Source organism: Triturus cristatus, chromosome 9 (genome assembly GCF_964204655.1).
Source record: "Triturus cristatus chromosome 9, aTriCri1.1, whole genome shotgun sequence".
NCBI classification, from domain to species: domain Eukaryota; kingdom Metazoa; phylum Chordata; class Amphibia; order Caudata; family Salamandridae; genus Triturus; species Triturus cristatus.
In genome coordinates, this window is record NC_140592.1 from 779,408,639 (window position 1) to 779,425,477 (window position 16,839).

Here is a 16,839-nt window from a genome sequence, read left to right on the forward strand (position 1 = left end):
AATTGGCTGTTTGTAAATGACAGTGCAGTACACTATGCGTACGTTACATTAAAAAAACACCCAACTCATGTCCATTAAAGTTGGGTGGGTCACAAAAGTTTGTCATTATAAAAATTGGACCCTGGTACTAAAAAGTTTGGAAAGCACAGTCCTAAGGTCATTCTTTCACAGCACCAAGATTGCCACATAGTTCACTTAAGTCCTCTCCCTCTGCAGATAAAGAAAAGTGAAAATCATTGTCTATGATAAAAGAGTAAGTAGCAATTGGCTAGAACACATAACTTGACATTGACCTCTCTTCTCTAAATGTACAGCAAATGTCTCAAGTTAAAAATATTTAAAGGGATCTTTATGGCTTTATCTTGAGGGTGCTCTAGCACCCGTACTTCCAAGTCTTATGGACTGCGATGTTTTCTTACGGATTTGCGTATCGCTTGCGCGTCAGCTGTCTTTAGAAGTGTATTGTATGGCTGGATAGCTCAGTCAACTCTAGTATATCCCCGCTTTTACTATAAGATGCGTACGCAACAGACAAAAGCAGCCGCGCTCTGACGGCATTAAGTCATCAAAACTAAGCAAGCCCGCTAGCCGCCATCTTCGAACGGAGCGTGGAACAGAGCATTTACTTCCGTTATTAAATATGGCATAAACTCAATTGTGAAAACGAGTAAGAACGATAACATTAGTGAAGGTATTAGTTTAAATGATGGGGACACACCGGTGGGCACAAATAACGGTACTACTTTATGCCGTGACATATCGGGATTTTGAAATGACAGTCTGGTTCTATTTTTCTTACTTCATCTGGAAAGAAATCATTCGTAATTCATTTTATTGCATAGCTTTCAAGCCAATAGATGGTTGTTTATAATTTTCCAAACATCTTTTTTGTGTGTTTTGGGGGTTGGGCTTGTTTTGCATTTTTTTCAGAGGAGGTTGTGCACGTTTTCGATTTCAACCTGGCAACGCTGTTTGGTTAGATACGAACGCCAAGCAGCGAGTCCCGGGTTTTTAAACATCTCGGTCGGGAGGTGGGAGGTAAGGCACACATTTGGGAACCTCTCGCATGAGTAGTACGTGTTTGCTTGTTTCGCTTGCGTAAAATTGTTAATTTGTAACACACACAATAAAGGCTTTTGTAAGATATGATGTGTATGGACGTAGTTCTTAAGACAGAAACAAATAGTTGAAAAATACGGGTCCCAGATGTATGATGTATATTTTATAATTTCCGTCTGTATTAACTCCTTTTATTATTTTGCTCAATTATTCGTTTTTAGGCATATTTATTTTATACTCTGTTAAAACAAATTGCAACTAGTGTATCTCCACACTTATTTAACCGATAAACGTGCGTTCACAATTGGATGCCTGTTGGGTCTTATCCCAATGAGGCGCCATACATATTGCAACACTAGATTTAAAGATGGGCGTTATTGTATTATAGTTTGGATTTATACAGTGCGTACTACCCCTGATGAAGTGTTGAAGTGCTTTATGGCGAGTAACCCATGGTTAGTGGTTACTTTAGTGATTACAGTATAGGCACCTTCACTACTGCAGTTATTTGTGAACATTTGACCCCTTTTTGATAATTCCAGGTCCTATCAATGAGGCCTAGGTGGTGAACTCCGCTGAGTTTGCAGAGTTGCAGGAGGGCGCTGGTCCCTTCGCGGAGTTCCCTATGCGGAACTCTGCGAACTCCGCCCAGGTCTACTATCAATACTGACAGACAGTGGCCTGGAAAATGGCATACTTTATCCAATCACTAATTGTGGAGATGGAAGTGTTACTGCCTTCGTGGCCTTGAGTAAAAGCAACAAAAAAAGAATCTTATTTACCGTAAGATAAAGTACTAGAAATGTAAATCCAAATCATGTGGCCCACATGCACAATGCAATTTTTACAATGACAAACTTTTGTGACCCACCTAACTTTAATGGACATGAGACAGCTGATTTTTTTAATGTAACTAATGCTTTATGTGGTAGTCCATGGCAGTCCAATCAGAATCATCTAAACGACAAGTGTTATACCCCAACTCCTGGACCAAATTAAAATATGGTAAAATCTTAGGATGCAGAGGGGCAAAACACCAAACCATCAGGAAGAAATCTCAGATAAGAAACTGTACATAGACTGGCTGCTACTTCACCCTAGCAGAGGTAACAGCAACCAGGATCGTCAACCTTGGGGTAAGAAATTTCAACCCGACTGGTTACAAGGGTTAAATAGTAGCTGTTCTAAAGGCACTAAGTAGAAGGTGCAGATCTGAGGAGGAAAGAACAGAATGAACTAGAGTCTAGCTGTTGGATCAACAACGCATCTTGGTGGAATCAAAATGTAGCAATCAGAATCACTGAGGCCACCACCTGATATATTTTTAGAAGAATCTTCAAGAGTAGAGGAAAGGGGGTAATGCATACTCTAGACTTCTCAGCCATGAGAAGGGCATGCCATCCACCTCTAGGCATCCTTTGACCTACCACTAGAGCAAAAAGCATGGAGTAGTGAATATTGTTTGGTTCCAGAGAATCAATGTCAGTTAAAAAATAATGCTTTAAACTAACAAAACCACCGAAATTCACCTGTTATAGTTATTGCAAGTAAACATAAATTGTGCCCTGAAGTAACTATAACTCGCACCTCCACCATTCAGTGTTATAAATGTAATTTAAGATGTTGCAGTGATGTTATCAATGATGTCATGGAAGATATATTGAGTGATGTAATATGCAAGTAAAAATCACCTTAAAAAGTTGTCCCCATACAAGTATCCTTTGGCTTTTTCTGCGAAATCGTTTCTGCCATTTCAGTCAATGTTATGTCAATTCTCATTAGCAAAGACTTAAACTGCTCTGCTGAGATTGCTGCATTTGCATTGCCCAAAAGGCAAATGGCTAGTTGGTTGTGCCCTTATAAAACAGGTAAATAAAGAGGCTGCTTATTCTCGTGAGCTCCAGAATGTGTGTTAAAGAATCGAACATATCCACAAGTTTCTCTTGGCAAGCTCATAGGGCCTTGTCTATCCCTTTCTTGAGATCTTTCCTCTTCTTAGGTAGGAAAGTTATCATAAAGATATCAGTGCATTGTAAAGTGCAGCTATCAATAAATAACACGTCAGACAACTTACTTGGAAGGATTGTCTTTTGCATTCACTTCAGTATCTGTTCTTGTATGGTTTTTCGCCTGCAAGATTTACGTCATTCTCCACAGAGGACTCTCTGATCATCTCTTCCACAATTAATGTAGACTAAGCAAGTTTGAACATCTTCGAACCACTCCTATCGGTATCCCCTCTTAAGGTGAATCAATGAAAAAAATGTGAATCACTATAGAATCCCTTTACAGTAATCACTTTCAAACACCATTTTATGTACTAAAGATTGACAGGGATTCATTTTTATGAAGACCCATAAAAAATTAACAGCCTGCCCACAATCACTGGAACCTGCAAAGCTGCCTTTATAGTATGCAGGCGAATTAATAGAACAATTTAAAATACAAATTCTTCTTTTCCACTTTTTAAACTGTACTAATAAATAAAAGGGAAAACCTCAAACGAAAGGAACCCAAAGGTAAAAACACCCTGACTTAGAAGGGTTAAATGTATCTTAAGAGAAAACAATTTTAAGAAACAATGTAGCATACCTGATGCAATGTGCCAGTGAGGAAAGTATACATCTCACACCAAGCTCAGCCGCTGGCTATAGAAAACAAGGGAAATATTACAAGCTACCCTCTGCAAAACTTCAAATTGAAATGCCCAGGTTTGTGAGAGGATGATCAATAATGTGTCTACATACTTCTATATGTGCCCCCTTCCCATTCTTAAAACACTGAATACAACACAAAGCTGCTTCTCTGGGGCTAAACCCTGCCAGTGCAGCATCGGTTCTGAAGATGCTCTTGCACCCCCTATCCCTGCTCGATACGCAGTTTGCAGTGAGCTAAACACCTCTTACGCACCCATCACCAACCTAAACATATATCCAGCCATATCTCATTTATGGAAGTATGGTTATTTCACTTGAGATACAAGATATTTGGCTGTCTAAAACACTTAAGAAGATGATGGCACAGAGAAGGCTGGAGCTTTAATGGAGGAGACTATTGCTGCAGCAGGAATCAGTGTACATGAACTCGGTTCACTATCACACTACCAGAGTTGATCCATGCTTGTTGAATTTCAGCACAGTCAGCCGATGCACCTTTGCTGTTGTAGCTGAAAAAGTTAGGAGCTGTAACAATATATACAATAGCATATACAATTTCTACTCTAAGTAAAATCAATAATGAGAGTTAATTTTTAGTTCCAGAACCTTTTTTTCCTAAATGTAATAAGTTATTCCTTATTAGGCATCAATTTCATCTCATTACAGAATTGGTAAGAAAAAATGGTTAAGTCAAACATATATAATGCATTTAGCATGTTCCATAAAGGAAAGAAATCCCTATTCTACGGAAAGGTACCGAAATAAGGTGTTAGTCAAACTCATAGAGTCAGAATTGAAAAAGAGTGAAATCAAGCATAAAGCACAAATCTCAATATAAATATTATCAATGTTGATCATAAAGAGAGTTCCAAGAAGCTCAGTAGAGTCTCCGAAAAGCAAAGACACAAGGTATATCGAGAATGCAGCCGCTGTAGTAAAATGCGAAAACAGGAAAGGCATGGGTCAGGGAAATGGTGGATAAAGAAATGGCGATGGTGGGAATATTAAATTACTGTAGGAACATGTATACTTATAAACAAAATGTTGCAGTCTATGTTACATCTTCTCCTCCTCTGGTCCAATCATCATTTGAAGTTTTCCTGGGAAACAGGACTTCTCTGGCGTCTAGACAATATCCCTTCCCACTGTAATCTCCAAGAATGTAACTTTATCTGCTTTATATTGAACTACATATAAGCTTTATGTTGACAATGTCCTTTGTCACAGATGAGACTACAGCTTTAAACTTCTAAATAATGCAATTGTGTGTAGCTAACAATGACTATTCAGAGAAATGAGGCCTACAACAGTGTGAGAACATTACTCAGTAATTGAATCACCCTTCGAAATATTAAAACAAAATATGTTAAAAGGAGGTCAAATACAGGGTAATACATCATTCTCTACATGACTTTCCTCCTTAGTTCTGTTAAACAACGTCTCAAGAGGCCCCCACTATATTTTAAATCATGGAAACATATTAAGACTCTTCAAATCAATCCCGGACTTGAGCCCCCTGCAGTCCAACGACATAATCGCCATTCAATTCATTCCATCACTAGGAACCAAAGTGGGAGAAACAACCCAATTAATATTGGCAACTCCAGCAATTAGAGAATTGGTCCAGTCAAAAGCCGATCAATTTAAAAATTGGGGCATAATAATATCATCATTTAGTGCCCCTTGTTATCCATGAATTTTGGAGATCAATCAGGCCCAGGTTCCCAGTGCAAGTCCGGCCCCCTTCTCTGTATTAAAAACAGCAAGAAGCCGCTCTCCGACAGCAACTCTGAAGCACAAACCGAGTCAGCAAAACTTGGCAACAGTAGACTGGTCCTGGCTCCCAGGGGCCCTAGCTGGAAGCCAGAATGATTGAAATATTCCCAATCCAGGTATATCAATATGTTCTTAGAACATCAATGGCCTAAGGCAAAAAATTCAATCAGCAGCTACTAGCGGCTTCCTAAAGGAGCACAATATTATTCTACTGCAGGAAACCTGGACAGTAGACAATATACCCATAGAAGGCTATCTTGAATTTGCGTCTTTTGCAACAAGACAGTCCAAGTTTGGTAGGCCAAGTGGTGGCTTAGCTACTTACGTGTCAACCAAACTATCTCAGCATACTAAGCAGCTGAAATTTAAGGAAGATTGGCTCAGTGGAATACTCCTGGGAAGCGGACAGACCGAAAGTCAGCTGCTTCTTCTTAACGTTTATATATCTCCGCGTACCACTGAGAAAAAGTCCAAACTGGATAGCCTGACCAACAACGTATGCTAACATGCTTAACGAGTATGGCAGTATACCAAGTATTATCACAGGTGATTTCAACATCAACCTTTACTGCAATCCTTTTGAGGATTCAGAGACCACTCCGCAAATGGTTCCATTACACTTAGCTATACAGTCAATTCCCACCGATAACAGACCATCAAAATTGGGGGAGTATGCAGTCACCCAGCTCACCAGTATTGGTTATACCGTACTGAATGGTCGTTTCCCTACGAATACACCCCCAGCCTGGACACGATCTGACGGCCGAACTTTCTTTTTTTTGGATTTTTCCCTAGGGAGCATAGAAATTCCCCCATTGATTGAGAATTATTACATTGCATCACAAGGCGAGAGTGATCATCGGCCTCAAATAATAACAATTCTCGCGAAAATCCCGCGCCACCAGGAGCTAGCCTACACCCACGCAGGCACCCACACAGAGAATTTCAAACGATTTAAATGGTCTGTTGATATGGCCCCCTCCCTGATGGAAAAATGCAGAGCATTGTTAAATCAACAATCAGACATCGACACCCCAGCTATTAGTAGCTGGGCAAATCTTATCAAACAATTGTTACACGCAGTGCCACCAAAGAGGAAAACCGAGCAGCAGGCATTTCGATCATATACTTCAACTGCAATAAAAAAACTAAAGCTTCACAGAAATCGAGCCCTTCGGCAATCAAGGAAGAGCCCAGACAACAAAATTAAATTTCTCAATTAATTTATAAGCAAGCTCAAGCAGCCTTCAAGTTTGTCGTTCGTAGAGAAAAACGAGAGGCCGCTCATCACTTTTGGCTGAAGCTCTTCCATGAAAGTAAGAAATAAAATTCAAAGCAATTCTGGTCTCTGGTAAACAGGGGCCAGCGAGGCGGAAACAGCCACTGCAGTGCAAACATCAGTGCTGATGAATGGATTCACTTCTTATCCTCCCATTTTAAGATCGCCCATCACAAAGATAATTGTCCAATCTCATCAAGCATAAACAATGTACCAATACTTTTACCGAAGGCCACGAATCCAACATGGTTACGCCCCAGCCTTTTATCCATTAGCACACTTGAAGAGCCCGCATATACAAGCAGGAATAACATCGACTCACCTACTGATAAGACTATAGTGACACCTGAAGGAATAAAACACAGGATCCTACGCTCCATAAAGAAAGCTAGGGCTGACTGCGCACCCGGGCCAAACAGTCTCCCCCAGGCAATGTTTAAATCAGAACCCGAATTTTGGTCAAATCACTTGACCCCCCTATTTCTTGAATGTCAATTAAACAACAAAGTTCCTGAGTCCTGGAGAGGAGCTATCATCCATCCCATTTACAAAAGTGGGAAGAGAAATAACCCCAGTGACTACCGAATGATAGCCCTCCTCGACGTAGAGAGCAAATACTATGCCAGCACTCTATTGGAAGATCTTCTGACCTGGGCTAATAAAACAAAGCACCTTCCATTCAATCAAACAGGTTTCGTGGCCAAATCTGGCACAACAACCAATCTACTAACAGTATCCATTTTAATAGAGAAAGCAACTGTCAAACAAACTAACTCAGTTGCACTGTTGCTTTGTGGTTTTCAAGGCAGCCTTCGACCGTGTGCCTCGGGACCTATTGTGGCAAAAACTAAAGGGCTGGGGAGTTCCTCAGTCCTTGTTACTAGCAATAGTTCAACTCCACTCCAAAACATGGATAAGAATCAAGCTGGGTGAAGGCTCTCATGTTTCCAGGAAGATTGAGTCCAGCAGTGGAGTAAAACAAGGTTGCGTGCTGGCCCCTCTCCTTTTCAACTTGTTTATATCGGACCTTTCGCCAATTAGACGGAGTGCATATCAGCAACCTCCTATACGCCGACGATCTGGTGTTGCTCAGTCACACGAAGGTGGGCTTACAGAGGCTACTTGACGAACTGCTCCCCTATACTAAAAATATCCTCTTAGAGCTGAACCTATCAAAAACAAAATCAATCACCTTTGGGAAATCTAAGAAGACGCGTGGAGGGTGGCATTTTAATAACGTAAAAATTGACTCAACCCCTCACTATAAATATTTGGGAATATTTTTAGACTCCAGAAGCTCATTTGCCAAGCAATAAGAAGCACTGAGGACTAACACACTGGCTTTAGAGGCTGCAGCAACAAAACTGTCATAAAAACTACTTGGTCCCAACTTAATCCCATTGTAAAAAGTGATGAAGGCAAAAATATCTAACTCACTGATGTACGGCCAAGAGATCATGAAGGGAACCACAAACATTCTTCTAAAGAAATTGACAATTAAAATCTTTAAACGTGCATTCCATCTGCCAAATTCAGCATCACCGGCACAAGTCCGTCTCGAATTTGGCTTACTTGACCACCACGGCGTAGAGGCTGGGGCCTTTATAAAGTTTTGTAACAGATTGCGTCAAGCCCGGGATGACACACTGGAGGTCAGACTTTGACTAGAAATTCAGAAAAGTCACGCCAGCCACAAATATCGGCTCCACCTGGATTATAGTCTACAATTACTCGGAATTAAGGAATTTTGGGGAACAAATCCGCCCCCCGTCGGCATTAAAGCTAGTTATCAAGAAGAGTGTCAGGTTGTGGTCCTTTCACTCAGACAGGGCAATACTGTCAAAAAGGAAACACGCCTGGGCGGTAATCACCAACTTTAATCCAGGAGTTAAATCCCTTCATTTATCAAGTACCTCGGCACTTTATTTAAAACGAAAGTTCCTGGCGCTGAGGTTGGGTGAATGGCCTTTCTTGAAAATTTTTCCTGAATGGCGCCGGAAAGACAGTCGCATTCAATGTAGGTGGTGCGGCTACCACACCGAAGGAATGGAACATATAGTTTGCCTATGCCCAGCAATGCTTATTTTTAGACGTTCATTACTGCAAGAAGAATGGATAAGACTTGGATTCCGATCCTGCCGCCAAGCCATAATAGCAGCCTTCGACCCGGACAACACGAAGCTGAATATGGGGTTAACAAAACTTGTTATTAAGGCATTAGACCAGTTGGAAGCTATCGGAGCCGCTAATCCTGTCCAATTATAGCTGCGCGATATCCCTCCACTGGACATATCAACGGCTTGTTGATCATCAACAAACTGTTGATTTGAACCTGGTCCTCGAGTTTAATAACAGCAGCTATGAAGCCAAGTAGAGTTTTAACCAAAAAGTTAATCATCATCCCGACAATTTTAATCAATATGTGTATATATATATATTTTTTTTTTTAGAAAATGACGTCAGTGCTTTTTTATTGTAAGGGTTTTTAATTTACCAACCATAAAGATCTTATTACCACTACTATAAACAAACCAAAAACAAAATGTTGCAGTCTATGTTGCATCTTCTCCTCCTCTGGTCCAATCATCATTTGAAGTCTTCCTAGGAAACAGGACTTCTCTGGCGTCCAGACAATATCCCTTCCGACTGTAATCTCCAAGAATGTAACTTTATCTGCTTTATATCGAACTACATATAAGCTTTATGTTGACAATGTCCTTTGTCACAGATGAGACTACAGCTTTAACCTTCTAAATAATGCAATTGTGTATAGCTAACATTGACTATTCAGAGAAATGAGGCCTACAACAGTGTGAAAACATTACTCAGTAATTGAATAAGCCTTCGAAATATTAAAACAAAATATGTTAAAAGGAGGTCAAATACAGGGTAATACATCATTCTCTACATGGCTATCCTCCTTAGTTCTGTTAAACAATGGATTCCTATGCTGACTTCAGCTATTTTCCAAGCACATAGAGAGATTCTGCAAAACAATATGTAACTTTCTTTTAGTAAAACATGATCATAGAAAAATTCAAGAGTTTGGCTTTTGTGCTTACTCATCATCTTTATTTTAACTATTCATAAACAATGCTGCATTAATATTTTGAGGCATAGTATGAGTAGTTATCAATACTTGGTTCATTTGCGTTCTTTTCAGCCCTTTAACTATTCACTTAGATTACACGTTAAAGTTACACATTTTTATATTCGCTAAGTTAAGTTTGCAGTCTTTTCTAAAACTTTTTCACTGTGAAGGTTTTCACGAGTGACATTTTAATTTATTTTATTGATCTATACTTTTTGTTGGTTTTCATGTGGAATGAGTGTTTGTATTTCTTTGGCTCTTGAGATTTTCAGTAAAGAAGGTAGTTGTAATTGAGACTGCAGCCTGAAAGATAATTCTTTCCACCTGCATGAAGCACACTGTTTTACCTTGGAATCATTGCACCACAAAATGTTGATAATATAAATCTGAGTGACTGATTTCCTTGCCTGGACTCTACAGATATGCAACCACAGGACTTCAAAGGCTAGAGGAATCTAATAAAAAAAAACACACACACACCCGAAAGTGTGATGAACCCCCCCAGGAGACAGTGCAGCTGGGTGACTTACACATGTTCTGGGGGAAAATCTCATACAAAACAGTAGATTAGAGTCAAAGTGCAGAAGCGATGGGCAATGCAAAGAAAGTCGTCCACCGAAAGAAGGTCTGATACAGTACAGTGCATATGGATGTTCACTTCCAAAGTCATTTTAAATAGCTTGGGCTGAGATGACTTGATCAATGGCAGACATTTTAAGAGAGATTCACAAGTGCGACAACCAAAACAACACCAATGACATGACTTCTAAGTCCTGTCTACTGCAACAAGAAGCCACTAAGAAGAATACAATGCTGGAGTATCAGCAGCCCCAAAGAAAATGTGAAGATTTTAGCAAACCATTCCAGCAGCCAGTATCTATTAGCCTAACCTATAAACAAAGGAGCCTTAAAAAAGAAACCCATGGAATGTTTATAAACTTGCTTCAAAGATCTATTTAGAGAATTGTGGAATGGGGTACATTGTCACAGAGAGAGAGGTCATATGATGTGTCATCTTTATAATGAAAACATTTGTAAGTCATGGACAGTAAAAATGTCCTCTTAAACAAAAAGAAAGATCCTGCGAACTGCACGATCACAAGCTCCATCATGCTGTGTGGATTCAGACATAGAATGGCACGCTTGTGCTTCTTAAGACTTAAACACTACATGGTCTCACAGAAGAGCTGATTTTCATGTGGGCCACAAATCCATTTCAGGAACAGATACCACACTTGCCACTCTTGAGGAATGACATAATATAAGGCAGATTCCAACAAAAGAGAATCCTATCTCACTGCAGTACCAAGTAAAACAGACCCACCTTCCGAGGAGTGAAAATAAGTTGTAAAAGGTTGGAAGGTCCCCAGTGATCTGTAGAAGTAAAAAGCATTAGAAGAATGGACTAACATTGAAAAAAGCAGGTGACTTCATAACACCCAAAGTGAATATTAGTCCCTTATTGTGTATTGATGTGCACTTTGAATCATGATTCAGTTGCTTTCCTGTTTAATTCGATTTCATAACATCTTTGCACAAAGCAAACATATAAATCTAATTAGTAAGATTAGTTTGTGAGACCTAGCCCTAGCTACAAAAAATAAAAACCTCGTGGTCAAAGGCAGTGATCGTGCCTGTGTTCAAGAAGTGGAGGAAAGACAATCCCCAGTGTTACCTCTCCATTTCTTTGATAGCTGCGGTAGTGAAGGTCCTTGGGGGGGGGGGGGGGGGGGATAATCCTTAACGGCTTGATGAGGTGGTCTAATGCTAATGACATCCTGTCTGATGTCCAAGATGGCATCTGTCCAGGTAGGTCAACATCTGACCAATGTTTGAATCTCTATTTGAGTATTAATAAGTACACTGTAGCCCGACCCGAATCCCCCACCTGGCATTCATGGACCTCACATCCACATTTGATAGGGTTAGTCACGCAAAAAATTGTGGGCTCTGCTTCTTGCGATAGGGGTGGACCCGAACATGGTGGCTCTTTTAGCCAACCTACTCTCTGACACCTCCGCATCTGTCTGCTTTTCGCTAGGTGCATTCTTGCACCTTTTCTGTTCATCCTATATATTAATGGGCTTGAGCAAGCTCTCCTTTTGGCACAGACAGACTGCCCAAGGGTAGGAGTGAGATGGCTTTTAGTATTGGTATATGCTGACGATGCGGTTGTCATGTCCCGTACGGCCAGTGGGTTGCAGCTGCTTTTGGATACGTTTATTGCCTTTATGTGGAGACTGGATCTGGCCGTAAATTTTACTAAATCTTTTGTCATGGTTGTTGGCCTGGGTTGTACCAGTTCTAAGACCTTTAAAGTGGCCACCCGCTCCTTAGGAGAAGTCACGGAATGTCCCTATTGAGGGGTACTATTTGATGTGAAAAATAACTGAAAGCTGTTGCTCAAGGAATGAATGAATGAATGAAAGAAAATTTATAAACGCGCAACTAAGCCCGAAGGCATCAAGGCGCCTAACCAAATAAAATCATAAAAGGCAGATCCAAAACTAAGGGTAGGCTTTGGCAAATAGCCACGTCTTAAGGGCCCTCCTAAAGGCTGGCTTTGAGGGAAGGGATTTAATTTCCGCTGGCAGAGTGTTCCACAACTTGGGAACCAAAGTTGAGTAAGCTCTGCCACCCCACTTGGCTCTACGAGCCCGGGGGACTGATAGCAAGGATTTATTAGCGGAACGCAGAGTTCTGGAAGGGGTATAAGGGGCCAACAGGTCCCTTAGGCCTCCAGATCTATTATTAGCCAAAGCCCCATAAATCAAACACAGGGATTTAAAAGAAATCCTGGCCTCAATTGGGAGCCAGTGCAGTGTCTTTCTGGCAGCCGACGCAGAAGCCCGCCTAGGCAAATCTAATATAAACTTAGCGGCGGCATTCTGCACCATTTGAAGTCGCATTAACAGGCCCTTATTAATGCCTAAGTATAAGGCATTATAGTAATCAAGTCTTGAGCCTATTAGTGCAATAACAATTTGTTTTCTGGCTTGATGGGACAGATAGTGCTTAATCTTCCGTAAGATGTTTATTAAACTCCAGCAAGTGGAAATAGTCCTCTTTACTTGCTGACCCATCCCCAGGGTAGAGTCAATCATGACTCCTAGATTTCTGGCCAGGGTAGTAGGTATCGGGCACACACCCAGCGAAGTGGGCCACCAATCCGCCGACCAAAAGTCCTCCTTTCCTCCGAACACCAGAATTTCTGTCTTTTCGCCATTAAGCTTCAATGAATTGCAAATCATCCATTGAGCAACTGCCTCCATACAGTGTCTAAAATTGGAGGCAGCAGAGATGGCAGGTTGGGCGAAAGACATCAATATCTGCGTGTCGTTGGCATAGGAGATTGTCTCCATCCCATAGGATCTAATAAGCCTGGCAAGAGGGGTCACATAGATGTTAAAGAGGGTCGGACTTAGTGCCGACCCCTGAGGGACCCCACAATGCACAGGAAGGGATGGAGATAAAAAGTCCCCCAGCTTAACTCTCTGTTCCCTCTGGCTAAGAAAGGAGGCCAGCAAACTGAGTGCGGGCCCCTCCACCCCTATATCCCTCAGCCTAGATGTTAAAACTGAAGGAGACAGGGTATCAAATGCAGCCGTAAGATCAAGCAGGATAAGGAGAGTGGTCTGACCCTTATCTACTCTGGTGCGGATGTTATCGAGTACAATGGTAAGGGCAGACTCCGTACTATGCTCTCTCCTAAATCCATGCTGCGAGTGATCTAGCAGGCCAGAGGTTTCCAGAAAGGCTGCAAGATGCTGATTAAGATGGGTTTCCAGCATCTTTGCAGGGGCTGGAAGCAGCGAAATGGGGCGAAAGTTTTTAGAACCCCCGGATCTAAAGTAGGTTTTTTTAGCAGAGGTTTGACCACCGCTTTCTTCCACTGAGAGGGGAAAGTCCCATCCCTCATTGTCCTGTTCATAATATCCTATAACGGAGGCAGAAGACTCTCCTTACATTGTTTAAGGAGCTTCAGGGGGCAAGGGTCTAGAGGGGACCCCGACCTAGTCTTAGTCAGGAGGACTTCAAGTTCCTGGAGGGAAAGGGGTTGAAAGCTGGACAGACACCCTGAAAGCACCTCCTCGGGTAATGTAGACGATGTAACAGGAGAGCATGTAGAGGTAGATAGTATTAACCTCTGACACTCTAGGGCCGAATAAATGTCAACAATTTTAGATTGGAAAAATTGAGCAACATCATTGCAAAGCTGCTGTGAACTAACAACAGGATCAGGCACCTTCAATGATGTGAGCGTGTCTACGATTTTAAACAGCTCTTTCGGCGAGGAGAGAGAGGAGGTAAGAGAGGTGAAATACTCTTGCTTAGTTCTTATCACCTCCATCTTATAGTTCTTTAGGAGGGTTTTATGACTATCCCTCTCACGTAAGTCCCAGCTAGTCCTCCAGAGACGTTCCTGTCTCCGTAGTCCCTGCCTAAGAAATCTTAGTGATTCAGAGAACCACGGGGCCGAAGGACTTTTCCTCGCACAGTAGCGCAATGAGGCAGGAGCCAATTCATCAATAGCTGTTTTAATGACACTCTCCATCCTCACTACTGCAGAGCTTACGTCCTCCTCTGGGGAAATCGCTCGATTAGGTAGTCTAGGGGCGAGCGCGTCATTGGTTATATTTTTTAAGTTACGTCTCAGTTCCATCTTACTTGGCTCGTTCCCCTTGCTACTAATAAAAGCAGTCCTTAGTTCTATAGGGATCGCATAGTGATCGGACCAAGAGAGAGGGATGGGAGTCTCAATGGTCAGCCGAGTATCATTGGAAAAGACCCCATCAAGCGTATGACCCGCCTGATGGGTGGGACCCTTGACTAGCTGTTTCAACCCACAACCAGAGAAAATATCCAATAAGGATAAAGTTTCGGTAGACTCCAGATTTTCCAAATGGAAATTCAGGTCCCCAAGAACAGTAAAGTGCTCACAACCAAAATGTGACTCTAAAATGTTGAGCATTTGATGGCCAAAATCAGTTCTGGTCCCCGGAGGTCTATCGATAAGCAAGCCAGTAAACAGCACTGCATATGATCCATTAATGGAAAACTGAAGGGCCTGAAAAGTATCTTGAAATTCATCTAGTGGGGTAATATGGCAGAAAAGGCAGTCTCTATAGAGAATACCAAGCCCTCCCCCCATACGAGCCACTCTGTCCATCCTCACCAACGTGTAGCCCTCTGGTACTGCCTCAACCAAATCAGGGCCCGAGGAGTCCTTAGCCCAGGTTTCCGTAATAAAGACCCAGGCGGGTCTTCTAGCCAATACGAAATCCTTGAAAGCAAGATTGTTCTTAATTAATGACCTCGCATTTACGAGAAACCCCTTATCACTCCTCAGGCTAGTTCCTGACTTGAGACTCAGATCTGAAGATGAGACATCAGCAACAGGAGCCAACATCAAGGAAGAGGACCGGAAACAGTGGCAGCCAGGGGAGGTCTGAAACGCCTCCGGTGCAAACCCATGATGACAAGGGAGCTTTGGAGGCTTTAGAGTGATCAAGTCCTGCCAGGAATAACCAATTCTTGTGGTAGCACGGTCGGTATGTCGTGTCTCCCAGCCATCCAGCCCGTCCTTAGCGCGGACAGGCGCAGACGGGCTGGACTCTGGCGTGACTCCGGCGTTACTGCGGCACACACGCCGCGCGCACACGCTGCGCGCCTGCATGTGAAGCCTATATAGGGCTCTAGTGAGTCTACCTGACTGCAAGAGCGCTACCTGGCCTAGCGTCCTGTCAGCGTCCCCTACCCAAGATGGCGCCAAGATTCACCAAAGAGCGCGAAACGCGCTAGTAAGGACCCGCTGAAGCCGCGGTGAGGGCACAATTTATGATGCAAGTAAGTGTGACTTTTTTAAAAGCAGGGGGAAATAGATAAAATAAATTTAACAAAAGGACAAAAGCGGGTAATTTTAAAATTAAGCACAGCACCTAAATGCCACATCGCAGCGCTCAGTAATGTACAGCCTTAACCGGCACACCTACCTTCCAATGCCCCTTAAATACTTTTCGCTGGTAATTGCCTCTAGCCAGTCCACCTGACTGCTAGAGCGCTACCTGGCCTAGCGTCCTGTCAGCGTCCCCTACCCAAGATGGCGCCGAGATTCACCAAAGAGCGCGAAACGCGCTAGTAAGGACCCGCTGAAGCCGCGGTGAGGGCACAATTTATGATGCAAGTAAGTGTGACTTTTTTAAAAGCAGGGGGAAATAGATAAAATAAATTTAACAAAAGGACAAAAGCGAGTAATTTTAAAATTAAGCACAGCACCTAAATACCACAGCGCAGCGCTCAGTAATGTACAGCCTTAACCGGCACACCTACCTTCCAATGCCCCTTAAATACTTTTCGCTGGTAATTGCCTCTAGCCAGTCCACCTAACTGCTAGAGCGCTACCTGGCCTAGCGTCCTGTCAGCGTCCCCTACCCAAGATGGCGCCAAGATTCACCAAAGAGCACGAAACGCGCTAGTAAGGACCCGCTGAAGCCGCGGTGAGGGCACAATTTATGATGCAAGTAAGTGTGACTTTTTTTAAAGCAGGGGGAAATAGATAAAATAAATTTAACAAAAGGACAAAAGCGGGTAATTTTAAAATTAAGCACAGCACCTAAATGCCACAGCGCAGCGCTCAGTAATGTACAGCCTTAACCGGCACACCTACCTTCCAATGCCCCTTAAATACTTTTCGCTGGTAATTGCCTCTAGCCAGTCCACCTGACTGCTAGAGCGCTACCTGGCCTAGCGTCCTGTCAGCGTCCCCTACCCAAGATGACGCCGAGATTCACCAAAGAGCGCGAAACGCGCTAGTAAGGACACACTGAAGCCGCGGGGAGGGCACAATTTATGATGCAAGTAAGTGTGACTTTTTTAAAAGCAGGGGGAAATAGATAAAATAAATTTAACAAAAGGACAAAAGCGGGTAATTTTAAAATTAAGCACAGCACCTAAATGCCACAGCGCAGCGCTCAGTA

At 42.4% G+C, this 16,839-nt stretch overlaps 1 protein-coding gene across 1 annotated transcript in view; it reads left to right on the forward strand.

The window, feature by feature from the left end:
• Window positions 1-992: 992 nt before the first annotated feature.
• LRRC9 (leucine rich repeat containing 9) overlaps window positions 993-16,839 on the forward strand; it is a 597,819-nt gene continuing 581,972 nt past the window's right edge. Inside the window, exon 1 of the mRNA XM_085626156.1 lies at window positions 993-1,038. The gene's annotated coding sequence lies outside the window, so the exon portion shown is untranslated. The remainder of the gene's footprint in view (window positions 1,039-16,839) is intronic.